Source organism: Amblyomma mixtum, chromosome 1 (assembly GCF_055824585.1).
Source record: "Amblyomma mixtum isolate Tamu chromosome 1, ASM5582458v1, whole genome shotgun sequence".
Lineage (NCBI taxonomy): Eukaryota > Metazoa > Arthropoda > Arachnida > Ixodida > Ixodidae > Amblyomma > Amblyomma mixtum.
Genome location: NC_143012.1, coordinates 78,116,688 through 78,142,081, shown reverse-complemented (window position 1 = coordinate 78,142,081; position 25,394 = coordinate 78,116,688). Strand labels below are relative to the sequence as shown.

Sequence of the window (25,394 nt, the reverse complement as noted above, 5' to 3'; positions counted from 1 at the left end):
GAATTGAGCGGGCAGTGATTAAATTTTTTCGTTAATATTGCCTTCCATTTACTTTTGACGGTACCTGTACATATTTTTGGTCTCAAGAATGCATCTTCCCTTGATTGCTACTGTTCATCAGTGCAGTGCACTGAATTTTGCTGTGTTATTTCTTCAAAATTATGCACAAGGCAAAAAAGCTATGCAGATGCTTAGTCACCCTAAGAGTAGAATATAATAGCATTAGATTTCACATTCATCACAGCTTCTGTTGCAAATTCTGTGTGTTTGCATCAGTTTTTTGGCAATTTTCGGTCCATCAGCCACCATATTTGGACTGCTAGCTACAGCAGCAGGGATCTGATGTGCTGTGAATGGGCGGACATTTGCTTATAGAATCTTTTTCTGACTTTTGATTTCGGTTTTCTGTCGAAGTTGCTGTCTTGCAACTAGGTTGCAAGCAAACCTGGTGGGCAGGTTGCAAGGACGTCACGAGGTCAGGTGACCTCTCAGCTAGTCGGCAAATTTCTTGTGGACATTGGCAGGGTTTTTTGGTGTGATGACAATTTTAATGCTATTGCATTAAAACTGCAGCGCGATTGCTGCTTGTTCACGCGCTGTCATTCTGGCTCTTTGGGGAGAGCAGTGCAAAGTTGGAGTGAATTAAAACGAAGAAGTGGGGACGATATTGTATTTTTTATATGCCATATGTAATCCCAGTACTTTCAATGTCTTATCCACCATATAGGTATATCGCTCCGAAATTGAAGCTGAAGCTACACAGGACGCAGGCAAGCTTTGCATGATGAACCTGGCACATTTGTGGCATATGTAGACTTTTATCCTCGGTAAATGAACCAATTAAGCGCCCTCGATCACCGGAAGCGCGCCATGCAGGGGCGGTTTTACACAACAGCGTAAGGGCACCGTTCTGCACAAAAACCGCGTCAGCGTACCGAAAAATCCGGATAGCTGGAAAAAGTGGCTGTTACAAGAGGCTGTCATAGATGGCGCCAACTACACTAGCGATCAACGAATCAGATCTCCTCGATCGGACCAACCGAAGCAGCAAGCACACGGGCCGTCGGCCGCCGTCTTCCTCCTCACCCTTCCCAGACAACGCAAAGACGTCCTGAGTATGACATCAGGATCTCCGAGACAGGATGTTCAGACGTCCTCAGGTTGTCTCTTACTGGTCCTCAAGCAGTCCAACTTGTCCCACTAACTGGTCCTCAAGCAGACTCACTCGCCTGGCTTAGCTAGCCTCCACAAACCAAATTATTTCTACACTTTTAAATGGATGTGCTGAGTACACGAACGAAACTGCGCATAAGCCATGCAGACACATAGCTGGGGTACATGGACCAGGACTATTTGAAGAAACTAAGGGGTTGCTTTTTGTGCACGAAAACGAACAGGGCAACAAAACGTGATTGCTACGAGCACGCGACGATGTTGGAATATTCTGCGCTACGTTCGCTAGCTGTGAAAATGAGGTAACTGAAATCCATTGGGCTTTCCCAGTGACGGGCACGCTGGCTTTTGATGCTAGCGGAATTGAGGACGCGATTCGCTGTCTCAACAGGGCGCGCTCTGACTTGAATTTTCATCTCATCTCGGCCCGAGCTAGCCTATCCCAATGGACCATAAATATATCCGCTGGGCATCCCTAATGGATCCGTGCCGGCAGGTCACTCTGAATATTCACGGAACGTTTGCTGAATGTCTTTTCTCGGCTATTACAACAAGGCCCAGTGTTGATGAACAAACGCACGTTCGCCGCCATCGCTTCGCCCCGCCCTCAGCCGCGCATGTGCTTTCGGCTTTGTGGCTGCAGTTCACTTCGATACCCGCTGCTCGCTTTTTTCTGCTGTTTGTTTCGTAGATAGCTCGTGTTCGGGCTAAGTGAGTGCTTGGAGGTAACAGCACATCAATGAACAACTACCGAGTGAGCATGAAATTTCCCCAAGAGTGCGGCGATGAGGACGACTGCACTCATATATATACTGTTTACAATGCAGCGTACGAAGAGCTAGTGCTCGTTGGATGGCATAAACGCAATCTGCGCTTTAATTCTATTAAATAATCCCTTCTCTTTTGTACTGCAGGTTGTACCCGTGCTCGTTTCACAGTGTGACAATTTGTGGGAAGCGCCGATGCGATCGCTTGCCTGGGTTGATGACATCGCGTAGGACAGCCGCTTCTCGCTAATTGTCTCAGCTTCCTCCAATGTTACCAGTACTTTATTTTAAACTACTTTACCAGAACTCTGTTTGATGACCGTTCGTGTTAACTGAAACGGCTATAACTTGTCCGCAAGCTAGCGATGGCGACGACTGCTGCCGTAAAACACCGCTCGGCAATCTGGGCCACACCGGCGCTTCTAAAAAAAAAGTGCATCGTATGCGCGCCGTGCGATGTAAACAATCGTTGATTTCAGGTCAGTCAAAACTACACTCGTTGGCCATTTGCATTCACTAAAACTTGCGAATTCGCTCTTCACAACCGCCGCAATCACAGACCGAAGCCTGCGGACTCGCTAGGCCTAATCGTCGCGGAAGGGACGGGAGTCGTCGTCGACTAAAATTTGGCAAGCGCTTATCGCTGGTGAGTGTTCAAGTGTGCACATGTGAAATATAGCCTTTCGTTTCGCTTTTTTCCAATACGAATAATGTAGAATCACCAATATATGCACCGATATACACAGTGTCGCCTCATCAGCATGTTTTCGCTCAGCCGCCGACCTGCCGAGGACATGAAGGCTGACCGTCCGGCGATCGGATTCGTCGGTGTCGTTGGCCTAAAAAGCTTCCTCCCACTACAGTCATATTATAGTGAACTATACAGTTCACTATATACCCCTGGTACCCCTACCGGACCCAAAATTGAATAATAGAGAAGCTGTCGCGTGGAAACGGCTTGAAACTAATACATTTATGAACCTTCGGCGTACCACGTGTACCGAGAGCTGAGGTCGCACGAAAGATGTACACATTGTGGGGCGAGAGGGACCCTCGACCACATAATTTGGGAGTGCCCAAATTTTCGCGGGGCGGACAAAAATATTGATAGTAAAGAAGTCTGTGAGACCTTGCTAAGAAACCCGGGCCCTGAGCTCCAGCGAACCACCATCCGTCTGGCGGAAGAGCTAGGTCACTACCAGTCAAGGACTGCCAGCCAGCCTCTAACCGCAGACGCGCAACTCCACGTCTTCTAGGCCTGCGTGCCATAGGCGGGGAGCAGCGTCTTTTCTGAGGAATAAAAATTGTTCAATCAATCAATTAATCAATCAATCAACCGAACCCCCATGCGCAGTAACCCACTCGCATGACCTTACCCGTGTGCATAAGAGAATCCGGGTTGGGGGTTAGCTCAGGTAGGCATGCAGTCTTTCAAAACCGGCTTCATTTGCGAGGTTCGTTTCCTCGTCCCGGCTGTCCCGTGGGCCTTTCCCGAAAACTCGAAGAAGAAATTCACTATCCTGTGGTGGGTCCACCCAGCATTTGAAACCTACGCGGGTCCAGCACCAGGCAGCAGCTGGTCTCTTTCTGGTCTAGTGGTGTGTCCTATACTGTTTGCACACAGGTGCAGCATGATCAGTCTCTCCTGGATTGCATATGGATCAGCAAACATTTCCTCACTCAGTTAGTCATCCTGTTTTATGCCTTGGTGCAATAAACACCGCTTGAAAAAACTCGTAAAAAAAGAAGGAAGAAGGAATGCCACCATGGCGACCGTAGCGCACCCAGTCGGTCGTCGCCGGCATGCTGTCGCGCGTGCACTTCGTTCCAGCCACGGAGGCCTGAGCTGTTGGGGCGCGAGCCTGCGTCGAGAACTGAGCCTGTGGTACACCGAACGCAGCAGCGAGCAGTCATGATCACCTCGGAGGTTGGCAGCGGTGCCGTCGGCTACTTCGACCGAGGACCCCGGCCCGAGAGGATGCCGGACATTGGTGAGTGGACGACCGGGCTGGGCTCGGCACCGCCGGGCTCTGACTCACGACATCTGTGCGCGTCGTGCCTGAGGCGGCAATGAAACCACTAGACTGAGCGGGATCTAGACATGAGTTACTCGTCCGCCGGACACGACGGTGCACGATTAGATAGGACAAGAGCATTCAAATTGCTTGAGTGTCCGTCATCGGCGTCCACCGCTTCAGCTCATTGCTGGCATTTATCCGGTAGCTCGTGTTATATACAACGTGTCGTGCTCTAAGTTCGATGCTGGAACTGGCACGCGTTGAGAATCGGCGTGACTGGTGGTTTTCATCTGCTACCTTTAGTCGTAATGCGAAGTCTAGTACAAGGGGCCAGGGCCTCTAGCACATTTTCGAAGTTACTGGCCCAAGCATAAATGAACTAAACGGACCAACTCGACAAGCCGTCGCGGCAAAGTCGTTTCTCGCAGATGGCTTTTCCCTCGTTGATACACCCTATCGATCCGTGAAGCTCGCATTCTTCGCCGAATACAGTTTAATCTCCTACGTACACCAGGCAAAAACTTAATCTGTACCGGCACACTTCCACACCTCAGTGCCCAAAGTGTCCACACACATATGCAGACATAGAACACTGCCTTACACAGTGCCACGTAGCCTTCCAGTCCCCCGCCTATCCTTTCCCGCCACCCCCACCGTGGCCCATCTGGCTTGCCTCCTGGGACCTGAACCTGCAACGCGCCCTCGTCACCTTGGCCCAGGACCTATTGAACGCCTACCATAAAGGCTGTTAATAAAAAGTGTCACACCACCACACCACCTCACCTTCACGCTTGCGCCGACGTTACTTGGTAATTCCGTCGTCAGAAATATTTATAGATAATCAATACTCGGGCAGCGGATCTTACCGTTTTTTGCACAGACGTATAATGGGCTAGTTGGTTGGTTTGAACACGACAGGACGTGGTGCCAACCCTAAAAGACCAATTCCACAGACGACGCTTCAGCGTGCGTGGTTTCAAACTGCTCTGCAGTCCTCGTCTTTTAGCCCTCGTACCATGTCCCGTCTGGTACAGTGACCACGATTATAGGAAGCGTAGTGTGCTCACGCGCAAAGCTACAACATTAACTGACGCACTCACTAAAGAACTCGGCGCGCTCTCCTAGTCGTGCAAGGGCTGAGAGGTGTAAATGAATTCAGCAAATTTAAAAGCCTTGTTTTGCTCGTTTTCGGTCTTACTTGTACGCACACGAGAGCGAAATTTGGCGCCAGCTGCCGAGACGCCTGCAAATTTCATGCTTGTTCAACCATGTAAGCCTACAAGTGATACGTGTGAACGAGGGCGAAGTGTCGATGCCGGAGCGAGTAACATTTCGCTTGTGTTCCTCAGCGCAGCTCTTGGATGCTTCGTGAATCTAAAACCGGGGACGTGCACGACAGGAGGCTGCTACGCACTTACATGCTCTTTTGCACGGGGTGTGGCATCGACAGCTGTGGGCTCGTTGAGCAGCCCTCGCAGAAACGATATATCCTGAGGATCCTACTGAGGATCCTACTGAGCATGCTAGGTATCGGAAGTCTCGGAAGGGAGCAGCAGTTTACAACTGATAGTGAGGTGCTGGAAGCGGTAAGAGAATACGGCACGTAGTGACCGCTGATCCGGATCAGGATAGTGAAATAACTAGAAGAATAAGAATGGGGTGGAACGCATTTGGCAGGCTCTCTCAGATCATGAATGACAGCTTACCAATGTTCCTCAAGACATTATATTATAGCTATGTCTACCGGCCGGTACTCACCTATGGGGCAGAAACGTGGAGGCTAACAAAGAGGGTTCAGCTTAAGTCGAGGACAACGCAGCGCGCTATGGAAAGGAAAATGATAGGTTGTTGGGGCTGAGAGTCCGAGCCAGGAAACGGTCGAGGCGACGGTGAGTAAAAGGACGTTTATGTACACTATGTACAAGGGCTTTTACATGATACAAGGGTCAAGAGCACCACGGGCTAGCACAAAGAAGAAGGGCGGCCCCGGCGGCGAGCGTAGCTCCGGCGTGATGGCTCTTCTGCTGCCCGTCTGCTGGTCGGGTTCAGCGCGGCTCCGCTTTTAAAGCCGCTGGTAACGGTTACGGCAGCCAGCCGTTCAAATCCTCCAATCACTGGCCACCGTTCAAATTAGACCAATGGTCGAGAGCCGGCGAGCGTCGGAGGAGTTCGCACCGACGGAGAGGAGGAAGGGTCCGTGTCGGCGCCGCGGCGGCGGGATGAGTCACGCTGCATGTCGCGACTTGTCCGAGAAAGTCTGGGCCTGCTTTGAGCGCCGGCGGGCGCGCAGCGCTGGTTTAGACAGGCCCGCCAGCGAAATGTGGGCGCCGGCACTACAAGGCGTAACACTAAGAGGCAGAAAGAGGGCAGAGTGGGTCAGGGATAAAACATCGGTTAACGACATCCTGGTCGAAATCAAGAGGAAGAAATGGAATAAAATCTAAAGTTGTTTTTACGCCTTACCTTTCCAATAACTACCAACGGGTCCTTCTCACGTTGTTTTTTTTTCATTTCTAATACTAACGTAGTGGGCTGTGTACAGTCATGGAGAGAAGTTCACGGGATGCGGGTTCACAGAAGAATATTTCTGCGTTCCACACGCTTTGAAAGTGACGACGTGTTTTAGGCCTTAGCTGCTACTTTGGAACAGGGAAGAGAGAAAGCTACGCAACTTTTTGGGCTTCATACGAGCACAGGAGTAACGAAGCGAGAGTTTCAGATTTTTTAATGCAACTCAAGGCTGAAAAAGTTTTGCGTCATGCACAAGACAGGGTGGCCGTAACATGCATCAGCAGCACTGCTATTCAGAATGGCGCAGGGCACCCTATCTTCAAAATAAAAGGCAAAATTTCCCATGTGCTCTTTGAAGCTCAGCTGCTCCTGCGACTCAGTAAATTGAGAAATCTGAAATTACTGTAGGGGCTGTGTCCAGTTTAGTTTTTTGTGCGTGTGAAAATAAAAAAAGTAATTCCAACGTATCATTCCAATTCCTTTATCTAAACAATTGTAAAGTGACTTTTTTGCGAGCGGTTATTGGTGTATTTAATGTAATTACATATTCTTAATTTTCCTGAAAGTAATTAGGAATGTAACTTAATTACTTTTCAAAAGTATTTTTGTGTATGTTTCTGGTACCCTTCCCAGTGGGTGGAACAGTGCTTGCCGGCTTTACTTTTACAGTAAAGTGTTATGCCTGGCCATGCAGATATACAGGGTGTTTCACCTAAGACTTTCTGCAATTTTTAAAAACAAGCTATTTGAATTAGATGCGCATTTTTTCTGGCATAGCATTGTCAGTGGTGTAGTACATCATAATTCAACTAAGACGTGCTAACTAGCAGGCTTGTTAACCAATATTTAATAGTTAACTTTTAAACTATTACCGTTGGGCTCCTTAATTATTGAAAGGCATGTAGCCCACCGTAAGTAATGTCCATATCCGTTTTTAGAATTCCGAGAACGCGATTATCCTCGGCGCTGTGGCCCAACAAATTTCGCCTACATCGCGCCAAAATACATGCGGTTTGAGAAGCTTGCAGGCAAAGCAACCTCTCCAGTGAACCTAACTCGTCGAAATAGCCAAAATTTGTTGGGCCACAGCGCCGAGGATAATCGCGTTCTCGAAATTCTAAAAACGGATATGGACATTACTTACGGTGGGCTACATGCCTCTCAATAATTACGGAGCCCAACGGTAATAGTTTAAAAGTTAACTATTAAATATTGGTTAACAAGCCTGCTAGTTAGCACGTCTTAGTTGAATTATGATGTACTACACCACTGACAATGCTATGCCAGAAAAAGCGCGCATCTAATTCAAATAGCTTATTTTTAAAAATTGCAGAAAGTCTTTGGTGAAACACTCTGTATATTTATCCACCTCGTCCCTCCTGAAATAAAGGCAAATTAAAATTACACGAAGAATTTTAAGAAACGGTGTAGTTACTGTTTCGGTCTCAATGGACGCCTAAACCACACTCTTACGAAAGGCATGTGTCGTTTAACGCCCTGGAAAAACTGAAATTGGTTTTGATGTAAGGAAAGGGTGCAGTAATTGCCTCGCTGCTCCATGGAAACCTCCTCCACGGCGTGAGGGAAGGGAGAGAGTGTAAGGAGGACGAAAGAAAGGGGTGCCGTAGTGGAGGGCTCCGGATTAGTTTCGACCACCTACGCTTCTCCAACGTGCACTCACATCGCAGAGCACATGGGCGTAGTCTGCGTCTCGCCTCGGTCGAAAGTTGGCACGCCAGTCTCATCTCGACGGAGTTAGTTACTGCGTCTTTCCTTTCTCCCCTTAGCATTGGAATTCGCATTTGTCAATAACTACTCCTAATAGAAAGGACACGGGTTCGAACCCAGCCGCAGCGGAAGCTTTTAGATGAGGCGAAACACAAACGGCTCCCGTGCGCTCTGCAATGTCAGAGCACGTGAAAGATCGTCAGGCAGTCGAATTTTTTCCGGAGCCCTCCACTACGGCACCTCTTTCTTCCTTTCTTCTTTCACTCCCTCCTTTATTCCTTCCCTTACGGCGCGGCCTCTTCTTTCACTTTCACATTCCTCCCTTCCCTCACGGTGCAGTTGAGGTGTACATGAAGTGGGGCAGTTACTGCGTCTTTTATTTCCTCAAAACCATGACTTTTTCCTGGGAAGGAGCTCCTTAGTTAAATGTAACTTGTCAAGGTGTCGTTCTTGTTATGCGACTGGCGCCTATATGCCTCAGCTTGACGGCTTTGCATCAACTGTACGTACCACGTCCACTACGTCGCCCCGTATCTCCTGCATCATGAAAGTATTTTGTGAAGGCTAGTTGCTTCCTGTAATTTCTCTGCACACAGCAAACATAATGCAAATAAATTTGTGGCCGGTTTAAGTGAACATAGGTTTAAAAAAGCTCACGCTCACTTTATAAATATTCACCGTCGAAAGTTTAGCTTATAACGACAAAGTTTGCGGAATAGAGAATATTTGTTTTTTGTGCAACAATGGTTTTGCTATATACAGTCGGCAGTAAAACTTTACGGGATGCGGATGTGCGGCAAAAAAAAAAAAATATTTCGGCGCAATCACGGATGGCAATCGTCTGAAATTTTCTTAAATTTGAGGAAATTCACATGTTCACCCCTTGGCATCAATATCGGGTGATTGCTGTGTCTCGGGGCAGCGCTACAATAAATTCATTCTCGAGGACAGGCATTCCGTAGAAATTTTCTGCTGGCAGTTCATATGCCATTATTGTTAATGTCGGCAACGAGGGCCTTACAATAGCACAGAGCAACTGAAGAATTAGCTCTGTGTGCTGTACACAAAATACAAGTGATCGCTCTCCATTCGATTGAACCGTTTTCGTGCTCACCAAAGCCTGCAGTCTGATAACAGCATCCAGCACCCAAGAAATGGCTAGCACATTTGGCACTTTGCCAGGCGGCCTCTTGGAGTGCGGAAGTTGTCTCATCGAATTCGCACTAGCAAGCTGTTCGGCGCTCATTCGCAGCAAGAAACGGAGCGTAGTAAGAAAAACTTCGTTACATCGATTAGAAAGAAAACCTTACTTCGTTAAAACAAGACATTATTTCACGGGGCCCGGAAGGTTTGAAGATTACGTTTATTTTAAGCATTATTCCGACCCGTATACGGTTCTAATACAACGAGGTTTAACTGTGCTTCTGTGTTACCCTGTTCAGTGCCATACCGAATGTATTAATGCTGAATCTTTGTTTTTCTTTTCCCCCTCTTGGCAGCTGTCCTGAAAACTCCGCGGTCTCAGCCGTAAGTGGAGTCTCCAATCAATCAACTTTCGTGTTAAAGTAGGCGTACACGTCAACGCTATTTTATGCTAAATCGACTCTTTTTAATTTCTACGCTCCGCGCTTTAAACACGGGCACGCTGCACCCTCCATGGTCAACTTGCACGTAGAAAACAAAATGAAATGTCGCCGACTTTTTCAAATGTGCAGGAAAAAAAGAACAGCGCGACGAGACGCAACAGAAAAGAACGAAATAAATGAAACCCCGCTGCACTCACAGCAGATTTCTTTTTTCCTGAGAAACACGCCCGGGAATATAAGGTTTATGACTATGAAACTTATGATTATGGTTTCTGAGATCCTCTGATTTTTGCCTCGTGGATAGAAAACTTCAAAGCCGCCGAGGTGGCTAAGTGGTTAAGGTGCTCAACTACTCATCCGAAAGATGCGCTTTAGATCCCGACCGCGACTGCATGTCTCATTACGATGGATGCGAAATGCTAGAGACCCGTGTACTGTGCGATGTCAGTGCACGTTTAATAACCCTAGGTGGTCGAAATTATCCACAGCCCTCCACTACGCCGGCCCTTATAGCCTGAGCGCCTATGAGGCATTGAACCCCCATAAACTAAATAGACCAGAAAAAAAAATATTTCGCTTTGATGTTTGCCACGCGTATTAGCAAAAATACGGCAGGGGATAAAATACGTAAGCGTGGCTCTAAAAAGAAAGTTCATTTCTGCAGGCATGCAACGCTTGCTTCTCTAGTTTTCTTCGTGTTGCTCATTTCGAAGTTGTAATTTCTCGACATGAATATCTACGAACTGGAACTGTTTGTCATCGTCTCGTACACTTCGAAGTGTACCGCGTGGGAGGCATTGTAGTAACGAGACATTTGGTGTATTAATGACGCATGTTTAAAAATGAGAAATCCATCTGCCGCTTCCTCTGCTTTACAGAAGAAAAAAAAAATAAAATTTGCGAGGATACTTCCAAAATGTTGAGAGGCGAAAGCCGAGGACACTATGCCGTGACGACTTCCGGTGGATGTGACGTCACACCGTTCCCGTGGTTATATCGATACCCAAACTGTACATCTTTCGGGTATCTTAAGTGTTAATTACGCTTAATTGCATTTCTCCATCTAATTTGACAGAAATCCGACGTTTTTCCGACCATTCTGTGAAAATTTTCACTGCCGACATTTTTGCCTATAATTAATTAATCTACAGCCATCAAACTTGGTTTCTGGGTTAATTTCTCCGCCTCTATCTGAAGCAACCACTGGTTTTCTTCTATCTTTTTAGTTTGGTTTTGGTTTTATGGGGTTTAACGTCCCAAAGCGACTAAGGCTATGAGAGACGCCGTAGTAGAGGGCTCCGGAAATTTCGACCACCTGGGGTTCTTTAACGTGCACTGACATCGCACAGTACACGGGCCTCGAATTTCTCCTCCAAAGAAATTCAACCGCCGCGGCCGGGATCGAACCCGCGTCTTTCGGGACAGCAGCCGAGCACCATAGCCACTGAGCCACCGCGGCGGCTTCTATCTTTTTAGTTCTCGAGTTAAACGCGTGTGACACGATTTGTTAACGGACGACAGTATGAGCCATTAAAGGCTTTCTGCCGTAAAAGGGGCTAATTCTGAACCAATCACTTGCAAATCTACGCGACCCGGTCTGGTGACATGTCTGCGCCAAAAGAGCGCATTAATTGGACAACTTCCCTTATTGCACGCTCATTGCAAACTCGACACCGCTGCCCTAAAAGATAACAAAAACGAGTAGACCGCTGTGACTGGCAGGCGAGAGCGAAAGTGGCGTAAATCAGAGAAAAAGAATCTTGTTTCGCCCGTTGTTTTCAAAAGAAGGGTTGGCGCGCAGTCGAAATGCATTTATGCACTTCCCTTTTGCACGCCTTTTTTTTTTCCCCCACCATGGTAGCAATGTCGCTAGTCGGATACTGCTTACATCTGCAGTGAAGCTCCGCCCACATTCAGACTCCGCGCAGAGAATTCCACCACGACGAAAACGTAGTCTTCTGCTTAAACGTTTCTTGTTACCAAAACAAAAAGCGTATTACAAGGAAAAGATTAAGCTTTAGAATCTGATACATGGATTGTTTGATATTAAAAAGCTGATTTCGTTTAGTATTGCGATTGGCCAGCGGAGTAATACAGGATACCGCGGACGGCGGCCCAGTGTTAGCAACTGCTCCTTTTTTTTTTTAAGTTGTATCCTACCATATACATAATGCGGCGTTGCAGGCCCGCATGTGTGGCAGCTTTGAAATTAATGAGAACCGACGTGAGCATGGCCTAAAGGGCAACAGAAGTGGTTTTAGAATTCGATGAGTTTTAAAGGTCCGAATGCGTGAAACATGCAGGTAAAGCTTGCGAAATTATTTTGCGCTGCCATTTGGAATGGTGGCGTAATCACCAAAAAGAAAAAATTGACGTCGGCGCTTAGGCTTCCCTGCAGTGCACAGCGACGAATAGAGGCCCCAATAATGACGTCACGTACGACGTGGAGTTTGCGGCGAAGAAAAGGCTGTTTCGGGGAAGAAAATCAATGCCGTCAAAGGTGAAGCTCACGAAGCATTGCTTGGCTGCATCGGATAAAGCACAGCTGCATGAAGGCGAAGGCAGCGGACATTTGAAATTTCGACTATAATGACGACACTACGAGTTTTCCCGCTATCTTCAATGCAATGAGGAGAAGCCTGAACATCGTCGCGGTTTTAATCTACGATTATTTAACCATTTTAAATGCTAGGGCAAAAATACTTTGCACGCTTTACCTAGAAGGTAGATTTGAATTCTTGAATATCCTGGAATTCTCAAAACATTTGAGCTTCCCTTTAAGAAGCGATAGGTGCCCAACTTAACGCAAGCTTTTACTGTATACTTCCAACAACGAACGAAACACGAACAAGAAAACTGAGGTAGCAACACAAAAACACCAGCATATTAGCTCCTGTAGAGGAAATACAGACGAAGTTTCGCGCTTTCGATGTTAAAATAACCTGTACTAGAATTGAGCTTCTCCTGGCTAAAAGCTTCTTATTTTGCTGTTCGTTGCTTGGTTGTCTTGTTCGCGGTGTCTCAGTGGTTATGGCGCTCGGCTGCTGACCCAAAAGACGCGGGTTCGATCCCGGCCGCGGCGGTCGAATTTCGATGGAGGCGAAATTCTAGAGGCCCGTGTACTGTGCGATGTCAATACGCGTTAAAGAATCCCAGGTGGTCGAAATTTCCGGAGCCCTCCACTGCGGCGCCCCTCATAGCCAATTCAGTACTTATGATGCGTTTGAGGTCGGTGTCTCGTTGGCTTTCAAGGGTATATTGTGTCTGAACACGCGGAAAAGTAAAAGCACGGATCAGAACAGCAATAAAAAAAGGGGGGGGGGGGGGGCAGTGAAAAAACAACACGGCGACAAAATACGCCAAAAAAGCTGGCTGAGGAAACAGCACTGAAGCTAAACAGGTGGAAGACATATGACTATTTCCTTGTAATTTTTTTATACCGTCAAAATTTACACACGCATAGAAGTCCAGGATGCGATAACATATACCGGGTCTCGCCAGGGTCCACACATATCTTCATCAGCTGATGGTTAAAATGTGCGAGGAATAGTGAAGAAAAAGCATAATTAAAGCTGGCTTAATTCTGAGACACGCTGGCATGCACCTTATCTGAGTGGCATGTCCTGCGCTTTTTATCTTGTTAAGCATAGATTACAAAGGATACTAACGCAGAAAGGGGCCTGCAGAACTGAAAGGCGCCCTGGGTACTAAACACTTATGTTATGTTCGTGACTAGAGAAGAAAAAAAATCTATAAATAAAGCCAGTAAGCGGTTATCGATGAAGGGTGCATGTGCTTCCACTGCAAAAGCAGTGTGCTCGCTAGGGTGGAAGCTTTATATGCTTTTTTTTTCGCTATGATAATCCTAATACTCAATCACGCACTTGTTCCTTGGCGCTGCGCTACTGTTTCGCCGTGCTTTTCCGTTACGATGCTGTTGCTGCAGTGCCGCGTTCGGCGCTGCTCTGACGTGCACTGTATTGTCGTGTGTCGTTGCGACATGGTGACCCCGCTGTTAATACACATCGCGGACGGCGTACGAGCGTTGGAAGACAAAGAGGGACCGAAGTTCGGTACATGACCCGCATAGGCGTGCAAGGGTCTCTCCATAATGGGGGGGGGGGGGGGGGGGGTGTTTAATATATATGGCGTCCGTTCGTGTATTGTGGGTTGCAAGGGGCAATGTGGTAAAATTTGGGCCCGCCTAGACAATATGTATGGAGGCCACGTCTCCCACCCTCTGCGTCTGCGCACGCCTGTGATGGCCAGTTTAGACTTCCACGCACTCGATTCTGTGAACTTCATCCACACAAACGAAGGCAACGTTAAGCGTAGAAAACTACTGCGTTGACTTTATACGTACAACCAAACGAAAAGAGAGAGAAAAAAAACTCTTGGCCTTTAATTGTAACCATATTCTTGAGGGAGAAAATGGCATAGAATTTGGGAGTTGGCCCACCCCAAAATATATCGAGGAACCTTTGCAAAAAAGATGGAGAACAATCTCTTATATCTCCCTGAAATGATGGGTTTAATCTGCCAGCCACTTTGATGCCAAGATGTCGTGCTCCGTCTGAAGCATGACATTCTGGTCACCAGTGGCAGCATGGATACACAAGCCGTAGTCTCGACCTACATGGCGCATTTAACAACGTGGCCCATGCATCCATCGACACTGGCGTTAAGCACATGTTTCCCCGTCTTGCCGATAAATACGGTCTTGGTATTCCCTCTAGTGCCTTTACTGAACATCTTCACACCGGCATCCTCATTTTCTTCCCCGAGCTGGCAGAGGCTCATCTCACCCCCACTTTGCCCGCCTTGCCCGTACCACCCCTGGTCGGCATATACTTCAATCCCCACCCATCGACTTTACTTAGATTACTCAGTCCAAGCACACTATCCCTTACCACATCCATTAACACGTCGGCGCTCGGCTGATGTCCCGAAAGACGCCAGTTCGGTCCCGGACGTCTGGTCGAATTTCGATGGAGGCGAAATTCTAGAGGCCCGTGTGCTGTGCGATGCCAGTGCACGTTAAAGAACCCCAGGTGGTCGAAATTTCCGGAGCCCTCCACTACGGCGTCCCTCATGGCCTGAGTCGCTTTAGGATGTTAAACCCCCATAAACCATAAACCAAACCTTCCTTACCAAAGAACATAAACCCTGTTCACCATCCACGACGACGTCAAAAACGGACGGAAGACCTTCAAAAACGCCTTTGCAACGCCACGGACGTGCTCTATGTCGACGCAGCTGAATATCCTTTCGGCCTTTCCATTGCCCTTTCAGTCGTTGATTTCAACGGACGCCCCAAAATGGCTGCCACTATCCATACCTTCTCTTCCGAGGAGGTGGAGGAAACGGCCCTCGCTCTTGCTGTAACCACTCCCTATATTACCACCATTGTCACTGACTCAAAGTCAGCCATCCACTATTTTGGCGCGGGTTGGTTAAGCCATCCAACCCTTTCCCTCCTCCTGAAACACCCTCCACCCTCCCAACCCACTTCATCACTCTTCTTTGGACCCCCACATACGCTGGTAATGAGGTGGCTCAGGTCCCATTGTCCAGGTGCCGGCCATGGAGTTCGCCTTCGACCATGTGGCCCAGCTCACTGCGCGGGACCGCCACCTCTACTTTCATGACATGTCTCATCATTACCGCCTCGGTCGCCTTGTATACCCCCTGCACACCCTAAAACCTCTTATCGCGCGATTCTGTGGAATTAGCTTCAGACTCATAATTGTCCCACTCTCACCTTCCGCCACCACATCCACCCAGTTATCAATCCCTGCTCGGCTTGTAATTTATGCCCGGCCAATGCCAACCTCGACCACATCATGTCGAGCTGTGTTCGTCACCCCCCGTCACAATCCCTCAATACTCATTTTAAGGAACAATGAGAGGCTGCCCTGCGCAGCCCAGCGCCTGATCTCCAGGACAAGATCTTGGATTGTGCTCAGAGGGTAGCTACCCAGCATAGGACCTGCCCAGCTACCCAGCATAGGTGCATCGCTAACCATATTTTGGAATTAATATGTTATCGCGTCATACCCAAACAGGCGTAGTTGAAGTGTCCCTTCCAATTTTTTGGGGGGTAGCCGCCGGACGAACACTATCTATCCACTATCGAGGTAGTGAACCATTAGGCGCAGGGGAATAGAAATATTTCGCTTCGAGAGGAACCCGAGTCAATGAATTCATATTCTATGGAAATAAATAAATAGAAGGGAACTTGTTTGACTGGAAGTAAATGTTTTATTACCGATTGACATTATGCAGTTATGAAAACTGACAGATTTGTCTTCATGGAGTTTTCCAAAAACATGCTTAGTTAGCGACTTCCTTGAGGATCGCTCGAAACGACCGCCAGCGCAACTAGTCCTTTGTATCCTTGGGGAGCTCAATGTTTCTTATTCTTAAACTGTGACCTCGATGCAGTTAGCCAAGAAGGGCAACAGGGTTGAGAGCGCCAGAATCTTGCCTTTCTGAGACAACAAAAGTATCGTTTGACAATAAGGGTCGCTCGGGTGAAAAGGCCAGCGCCGCGAGCGCGCTTGCTTGAAAAATGGCCAGCCTCGGCGCATCCTCCAATGTTAAAACGAAAAAAAAAGAGAGGGTTACGACCCACACCGTGGCGCTTCCGTCATTCCGCTGGTGCTACGCAGCTTCGAAGTGCATTAAACAAATATTCGACACTCACAAATAGCAAGCGCTACTGTTTTTGAACCCCCCCGCGGTGGCTCAGTGGTTATGGCGCTCGGCTGCTGACCCGAAAGACGCGGGTTCGATCCCGGCCGCGGCGGTCGAATTTCGATGAAGGCGAAATTCTAGAGGCCCGTGTGCTGCGCGATGTCAGTGCACGTTGAAGAACCCCAGGTGGTCGAAATTTCCGGAGCCCTTCACTGCGGCGTCCCTCACAGCCTGAGTTGCTTTGGAACGTTAAACCCCAATAAACCAATCTTTTTGAAGCGCGATTCCAATGTCTGATGCAGGGTTCACATACAACAACGCGATAATCATAGCCTGAAGCAATTACCTCGCCAGCCAATCGTCGAAAGCATTTGCGTGACGTAAGCGTCGTGAATCTCTCACCATGCACATGACCGGAACACCACAACACAAGTTCATTACAGAGAGTAGCAGATAATGCTCTTTTGTTTTTTGTTTCCAACTTTCGTGTAACCTCTCGCAACACCCCAGCAACATGGCGGAAGCTTATTTTGAGTTACGGCGAGCGAGCGGGCTGTAGGAGAAGGGGGAGTCGCTCCCTCGTATTAGCGTCCTCTTAACGATGACTGATGACGACGACTCCCGGCTTGCTGCTTGCTCCGAAAACAAAGGCCGTAATGAGGCAGCACCTCCCGGGTTGCTAATTTGCCCGGCTCGTGAGCCGCATTTCGTACCGGACACAAAACGCTAACAAGGCTTCGAATTAGGAATGGGTGTGTTTGTGCGTTGCTGCTTTGTCCGCGCTGAGGCGTAGCAGTTACTCCGTGTTTGCTTAGTTAAATGCTGAGAAGACAAACGTTGTACGGCCCGAATGTACGGGGAGAAATGTATCGCAAAGGCTTAATAAGGGTATCGGTGTTGGAGGGACTCTAAAAGCACTCGCGGGCTGGAGCGACCGGGGGTAAACAGTGGGAGGAACGCAAGTGAAGACGTGTTGAAAATTCTCTTTGGTGAACTTCAAAAACTCGAGCGCTGTGCATTATTTATCAAAGGTTGGCGTTACGTTTTTCTGTTTCGAAGAAAATAGGTTTTACTTCCCAAACGCGATTTCATTTGTAATGAGATTGAAATACTATTTACTATGCCCTCAACCACTACTGGTTAAAATAAGCAGCTAAACTGGTTAAAAATACGGTAAACTTTGGCTGAGATTATATGCGCTATGTGTAGGTACTATCAGCAAGAAACGAAACGCGAACAAGGCAACTGAACCACGCACTGGAAAATGCGCAGCTCTTAGCCAGGGGAAGCTGAATACTACCTCCTGCTATTTTAATTTTGAAGGCACGAAGGCTCTTCTTTAGAAGTGTTATTCAACCGCGCTTGTATTTGCAATACAGGAGCTAATACGTTCGTGTTTTTGTGTTGCCACCTCAGTTTTCTTGTTCGCGTTTCATTCGTTGCTGATAGTACCTATGTCGCTTGCAACTTTCCACCGCCAAATTTTTTTCCTGGTTGAGGGGGTGGGTTCATTTAAATTTTCTTGGCTTTCGTTTTTGTTCTGTTACGGCATGATCACTTGACATGTTAAGGCGGATTTGCTCGTAGTTCGTATTGTGAGTCAGCTGCGCTGACACGAGCTTATGAACAATGAAGGAACGAATAACACTTAGTGCAGACTTCGTTGTTAAACGTTGGTTGCTCAAAGTCGGCGCTTTCCCAGAGAAAAAAATTCTTATAGTAACTTCCAGCCGCCTTGTTTCTTAAACGCCAGCATCTTGGTTTGCGAAAACGTTATTTTTACTTTAAGCAACTTGAGTTCCTAAATTTCAGCGGTTTTTTCTTGTTCCAGGTTCATGGTTCATGTCTTTGCGCGGTTTAATCTCAACAGGATATACTCAGCAAACTTTCTTTGTTACTTGTTTTAACCGGCATAGAGCGCAACTTTCACTTACACTTTAAACCATGGGCATGTAGCCCTATCAGAAATACGCAGATCAACATATTGTCACGTAGTGGTGACCGCATTCGAAGCAGTGAGGAAGCCAGCCGAAAGTTAATCGGAAGAAAACTGTTTATGGGGATGCCCTGCGCCCAGAATGGACTGAATGAGTCGGCGGCGGCGAAAGCAACAAGCGTGCTCGGCGATCGTCGAACAGAATGCCCGCCGCTCTCGGGCGTGTTCACTTTAACGCTGATTGCGAACATTCGAGATAAAGCTGGGAAAGTTACTAGAACAGTCTGGAACAACTCAGAATCGGCTCCGCCTGGTTGTGATTAATCAAGATAAATCTGGGCGCGTCCTGCATCACAAACAAAGCGATAAAGTGGCGTGCCGACAGCTTTGAAGAATGAACAAACAAACGCGACAAAGTTTCGCGGCAATATAAACTTATGAATGGTGCAGGGCTTGGGCCACGCTTCCTGATTTTGAGAGCTGTCGTGTTTGAAGCTGGCTGCTTCTTAACGCGTTGGGCTTATCTCTAAAAAGTAATCATTCGTGATCGTTCGCGCATCATAAAGTTTTACGGAAAGCATTGCACTTTGATATATCTTTGTTGGATGAACTGGCTCGTTACTACCCTCCAGCTCATTTCCGTAATGTGCTCTTCGGGGCGGGTGTCGCCAGACGCATAAACGGCCAAAGAAAGTTGAGTTTTCCGATACGGTGACCTTCTCGTTGGGTGTTCGGTCTTGCCCTAATGATCTCGGCTCTTTCAAAGGCCTGCCTGCTCTCCCCACTGCTCTGTACTAATGTATTGTCGTTTCAAGGAGCGTGACATGCTGAGCTTAGTCTATGGGCGGTCGTATTGTATACAATCCTCCTATTGGATTTGCCGCAGTAGCACTGAAATGCTGGTGGTCACACACAGGAATGATTAGAAGTGTACGAAGCGTGGGCTTGCTCTAAGCCGTAGTAGTAGAAGGTCATAGGTGTGAGTGCAACGATAATCTACCACTTTTTCGGCAAAAATGGTAAAACGTTTGTCTTTCAAGTGCTTTAATTACTGTGGGTAATTGGCGCAGTACTCTGAACGGAAGCCCTGGAAGGACGAAGAAGTATGCGTTGTGTGGGAAGTAAGCGACCCTACTGAAAATATATGCAAACGTAATGCAACTTGTATGATATTGAATGAAATTTGTACGACATTTGTATGACGAAGGATGAGATTACTGAAAATTGTTCTATGAAGCAATAACCTCACGCAGGCATCGTTATACAAATTTCTTACAATTTGTATGATATTGAATGACATTTGTATGACAGAGATGTGACTCCGCAAAAATGAGTGACATTTGTAAGACACTAGTCGATATTTGTATGACATTTTAATGACAAACCATTGAGGCTATTGCTTCTTATAGCTTTTTTCACTACGGTTATAAAAGTGATTTTTAAATGCGATTAAGCTGGGAACTTGTGTGGGTAGCCGGCGAGACCAATATGAAAACAATGTGGCACGGAGACCCTCGCACATACTCATAACGTGCGCTTTTTAAATCCTACAAGGTGGCGTGTCAAAGCTCATTGACGTGACGGCCGCGTAGCATTTGCTTATGATTTCGTTTGAGAATCGCCTAACATCCCCTTAACTGGAGGTTCGAACACCGCTGTAGTGCCAAGCTGATGTTACTGCATAGAGCTTACTAACCAAATCAGGTAACTTGGTTTGGTTTGGTTTATTGGGGGTTTAACGACCCAAAGCGACTCAGGCTTTGAGGGACGCCGTATTGAAGGGCTCCGGATAATTTCGACTGCCCGCGTTTCTTTTATATGCACTGACATCGCATACTATTCGGGTCTCTAGCATTTCGCATCCATCGTAATGCGACCGACGCGGCCGGGATCGAACCCTCGTCTTTCGGGTCAGCAGCCGAACACTATAACCACTGAGTCACTGCTCTTGCACCCCCGGTATACTTCGAGCTGAATTGCATGGTTAAGTTGGCTTTTCCATGTAATCGTACTCGTTTCGGCGAAGCAGAGCACTTCTGGAGCGGCGAATTCGCGCAATGCTGCTTTGCTCCAGAGCACAGCGAAATGCACGCTTTTTCGTGCATAAGCGCGCGGTCTTTCTCTATAGCGGCGAGACCAAGCAGTGTACAGGCGCGGCCATAAGTAAACGGAGCACGCTATTGCGTTTGAAGTGCACTCACGCTTTCTTGATTCGTAGTGAAGAAGCGTTGCTTGTCTACAAGAAAGCCCACCAACCTCCTCTACCAGCATGCGCGCACCACTGCTGGCAATTTCAGTTAGGTGACGCGTGAAAAATATTCGAAGACAGTTGCGCGCTCCGTTTACTTTTGTCCGCGCCTGTACATGCGTGCCGGCTAAACTACGCTATGGGTGAATTTCTCTACAAAGGCTTGTTGGCGTTCGTTGGAAGTCTACAACCAATAAATCAGCTCCAGACTGGAAACCACTGATTAGTCTACATGCGCCTATTTATCACTGCCTTTCCAGTGGCGGTGGTTCCAGTACTATACGGCTCTCCTGTTGATGGTGGCAGCCATAGATGTCAGTATATAATGACATTACTGCGGGAAAACTAAGAAAATTTATTCACTCAGTTCTGAGAATGAAGTGAGCCATTAAGAGTGGTTTCGTGACATTAATTTAGTGACCTAATCACTGAAGAGGACGAAACAATTTCAGAATACCTCTGAATTGTTCTCTGTGTACTGCTTTAGGAGGGTTGGTCAAATATTTAGGGTAATCTCCCATGGTAGAGTAGATTCGTAATAAGGGAGTAAACACTCATTTACGTCACCCAAGCGCAGCCATACGGCTACAAAGGAAAGCAATAGAGCTTTCTCAGAAACTTCGCACTGTTTTTTTTATCTCATTTGGTAATACTGATAAATGAATTTCTCAATCCTGTTGCGTCTAACCGCGTCACAAAAAAAAAAGGTTTGGTAGTTTTCTGAAAGATGTGGTAATTTAACGCCAGTGTATTACTTCGGCTTTGCAAATTTTCTAGGTCGCCTTACTGCATTTGCACGAATTCCGATGGGTAGTCAGCCATGTACTTAAATTTGTAGCGCGCGTCGACAGGGCCGAAATTCACACTAGCAAGGAGGCCAGTGTGTCGCTCTCCCGAAGGAAAGACTGGAAGGAGAGAGTGAAAGAAGAGAGAGAGAAAGAGGTGCCTTAGTGGAGGGATCCGGAATAATTTAGACCACCTGGGGATCTTTAACGTGCACTGACATCGCAAAGGCTTGAGTACGTTATAGTTGGTACAGACTCAGAGCTATTCCTAACACACGCTACCGGAACCAGTGATTGCCTTTAGCGACAAACTGTTGAATTGCCTTGGTATGCGGAGTTCAATGTTCCAAACCTAGACGTGTTGCCGTAAGGGAGCCGCATAGTTGAGGGCTGTGGAGTTAGTTTCGATCGCTTGGGCTTCTTTAACTTACACTGAAACTCTGTACATTATTTGTAGGCTGTGGAATTGAAGCTACGGGACAGTGATTTGTGGTAGTCACGCGTCCGTCACTTAGGCAGTCGGTGTCAACGCGGCTTGCAATGGTGGAAGTTACGTCCAATCAAGCGCCGTTCTAACATGTGGAGAGCAGAGAGGACTGGTCGCCTGGTTTACTGGCACCACTTGTAGTTTAGATTTCATGACGATGATGATTAATTTTTATAGCACAAAAGGCATATTCGGCCTAAGAGCTCTGTACCGCAAGTTGTTCTTCGTCTCTTGAACAATATTTGTCAAACTAAGCGAGTGATGATTAGCGCACTCGTTGCCTCATCTAACAATGTGGAAAGCATCTGCCTTTTCGCGCGTTATGTGATCTTTAAGCCAAAAGCCTAAGCAAGGCGTTCAACCTCATCACGACACCGAGAGCAGCCACGGCACTTGCTGTACAGAGACAAATACGGACTTTTTCTAGAATAACCACCATTTTGATATTCCCTTTTAATGCGAGAGAATTATACTGCTCCGTCGCGTCACCAAAAAGTGTCCGCAAATTTATCCGCACTATTACGTCGTTCTCTGAAGATAAATGCATGAAAGTGTGATTGTGATAGATAGTGTGTGATAAAAGGTTGCCGTGGGAAAAATTTGGTTGATAAGGTGTAATTAGTTGATTAAACGCGAAAAATACACTTAGACGTCAAAATAGCCATGGACGTCGGTATAGTACATGGACGTCAGAACAGCCACGGATGTTGCGAACAAATACACTCAGACGTTAAAATAGCCATGGACGTCGATATATTATGTGGACATTTTGCTTTCACATTGCTCCAGTGAAGGTCGCCTCAGCGATCTCAAAGTTATTCTAACGCACAGGCATGTCTTATATGCTAGCATGCCCAGGTATTAAGTTTTGATGCGATGCTTCGCCCTTTTGAACATGTTATCCTTCGATCACGATCCGACTTATGACTCTCGGCCATAAAACTTAATCTGAACTGTTTTTGTTTTCCCTTGGGGGGCGCTGCAGCTGCGAGGTTCCCATCATCCCGGATGCCCTGGTGTACTTCGGCAGCGGCGCGGCGGTGGTCGTCGTCTTCTTCGGCCTCTGCGTCATGGCCTACATGCTCATCTTCACCGAGAGTGCGTCTTATGTGTCTTTCACACGGTGCACTTACCCCCTAAAGAAAAACACAACAGAAAATATTTGTCGTCAGGACAGCCTTTCTGTAGTATTCTTAGCCATAAATTCGTAGTAACAAGAAAAGTTTGAGAAGTGACAACAGAATTTTATGTCAGCACGGAAAAGCACTGCAATACTACAGAAAAAATACGTAGTTGCGACTAAAGTTTTGTTTTTGTTTTGTTTTCTTTTGTTTTTGGCAAGAGTGTGGCGTCTCACATAACAATGCGAGATCTTTACGTTGGCCGCCACCCTTATAAAAATGATCTATAGACAGTCTATAGACGTCATATAGACCCTATTGCCTCCCTATAAATATTTGTTTTTGTCTAGTCATAGTCTATAGACTGTCTTAAGAGAGTAATTACTCATTGACATCCACCCAAGCGCAGCCAATGTCAATGAGTGATTACTCCCTTATTACAAATCTACTCCACCTTGCGGATTCCCCTAAACTTTTGACCAACATCTATAGGCTGTCTATAGTCAAAAGTCTACTAAACGTGTATGGCCATAAACCTATAGATTGTCTGTAGACGGTCTATTGAATTTGTTTTGCCTATAAACTGTTCTTTAGTATTCGTCTATAGTCTATATATAGATTTCATAGACCGATGTCTATCGACAGTTTATGACTGTCAAAAAAATTTTGGTAAGGGCATGGGATCTAAGGTTGTTATTTGGGACTTCATTATTTTGTTCTCGGTGATCTGTCCCCGTATTCTTAATGAAATTTGGCGCCAGCAACAACAGAACGTATTTCGCTTTACAACAATGAATGACTAAAGCTTTTCGGCATACTAGGACGCTAGGTCAACGTCAAGAGGTTATAGAACGCAGTATAAGCTCCCCTCTTGGGAGTGAAAATAAACTTACTTTTCGTTGTCTGCAATGACGTATCCGACTTGTCTGGAGCAAAACTTACACACTAAGTAAACGCGAAGGCCGAGATCGAACATAAGACTGTCTGAAGACGTTCGAAGAACGCCCCAGTTCATCTCGGTAGCATGTCGCCAAGGATTTCTGAGCGCCCTCTCGTCTGGAGTCTCTTACGCGACAAGGCATATATAGGCGAGCTTCCTGGCGCATGTGTCCATAAGATGCGCGAACAAAAGAACTCTCCTTGAAACAAAGTGCATTTGCTACGGGCCGAGAAAATGGACTTCGTTCCTGCCGAAACTTCATTTCGGCGCGAACTGCGTTTTAGAGCGAACTGTATTTGAGCATTTCAGCACGAACTATACGTAGCAGTGCAGTTGGCTACGGGAATTTCGCGTTGAAACGTTGAAATCCAGATCGCGTTTACTATGAACGTAGTCAAAATGCAGTTCCTTTCAGCCTAGTTTGTGCGGTAGATGCGATGCGTGGTAGATGGTAGATACATTGGTAGATGCGATTACAAACTAAGCGGACAGTCTACAACACAACGCATTGGTACATTCTAGTCTACAACACACGCATTGGTACAAAAGCGATCATTGCACATCAGGTTGTTGAAATGCTTGAGCGCCATTGCGCTGAACATTGCGTTTTCTTCTTCCTCCTCGCAGGTCGCAGCCACGACATGGATGGTAAGCGTACAAGTGACATTTCTTATTTGACCATTGGTAGGCGCTGCCTTCCACGGCTGCATTTCACTGTTCCTGCCTTTATTTCAGAGCTGTACGGCTTCATGTGACGGGCTCCGGTCGACAGGCACGCCGCGTTCGAGGAGAGCCCTGCCGAGATCATCCGAAGCGGCGCACTGCCGTCGACAAAGCTGGCGGGCTCTGATCACCTCCTCGAAATGAAAAGTTTCTTTTCTAAATGAAAAAGATGCGTAGTCTGTCTATCACTGCATTCGTGGTCGACACATTTGCGTCACTTAAGAAAAAAATGGAAGGGACAATGGTATGACGCGGCAGCGTAATGGTTTTGTTTTATTGGGTTTAACGTCGCAAAGCGACACAGGCTACAGGGACGCCGTAGTGGAGGGCTCCAAAAATTTTGACCTTAGTCTCGAAAGCCAACAGCAGTTCCCAAATAGTAGCGAGGTGATGAAGGGAATACGTCTAATTATGGCAGGCAGTGACCGCTGATCCGGATCATGAAAGGGAAATAAATAGAAGGATAAGAATGGGGTGGAGCGCGTATGGCAGGTTCTCTCAGATCATGAATGGCAGTTTACCAATATCGCTCAAGAGAAAAGTATACAACAGCTAACAAAGACGGTTCAGCTTAAGTTAAGGACAACGCAGCGATCTATGGAAAGGAAAATGATGTGTAACGTTAAGAGATCGGAAGCGGGTGGAGGGATGAGGTAACAAAAGCGGGTTAACGAC

The 25,394-nt window shown here is 47.0% G+C and overlaps 1 long non-coding RNA gene across 1 annotated transcript; it reads left to right on the top strand.

The window, feature by feature from the left end:
• Positions 1-3,852: 3,852 nt before the first annotated feature.
• On the top strand, positions 3,853-24,841 carry LOC149366861 (uncharacterized). The gene is made up of 5 exons (XR_016288815.1): positions 3,853-3,931; positions 9,697-9,724; positions 22,921-23,033; positions 24,624-24,644; positions 24,732-24,841. It is a non-coding gene; the product is annotated as an uncharacterized LOC149366861 (long non-coding RNA).
• Positions 24,842-25,394: the final 553 nt, after the last annotated feature.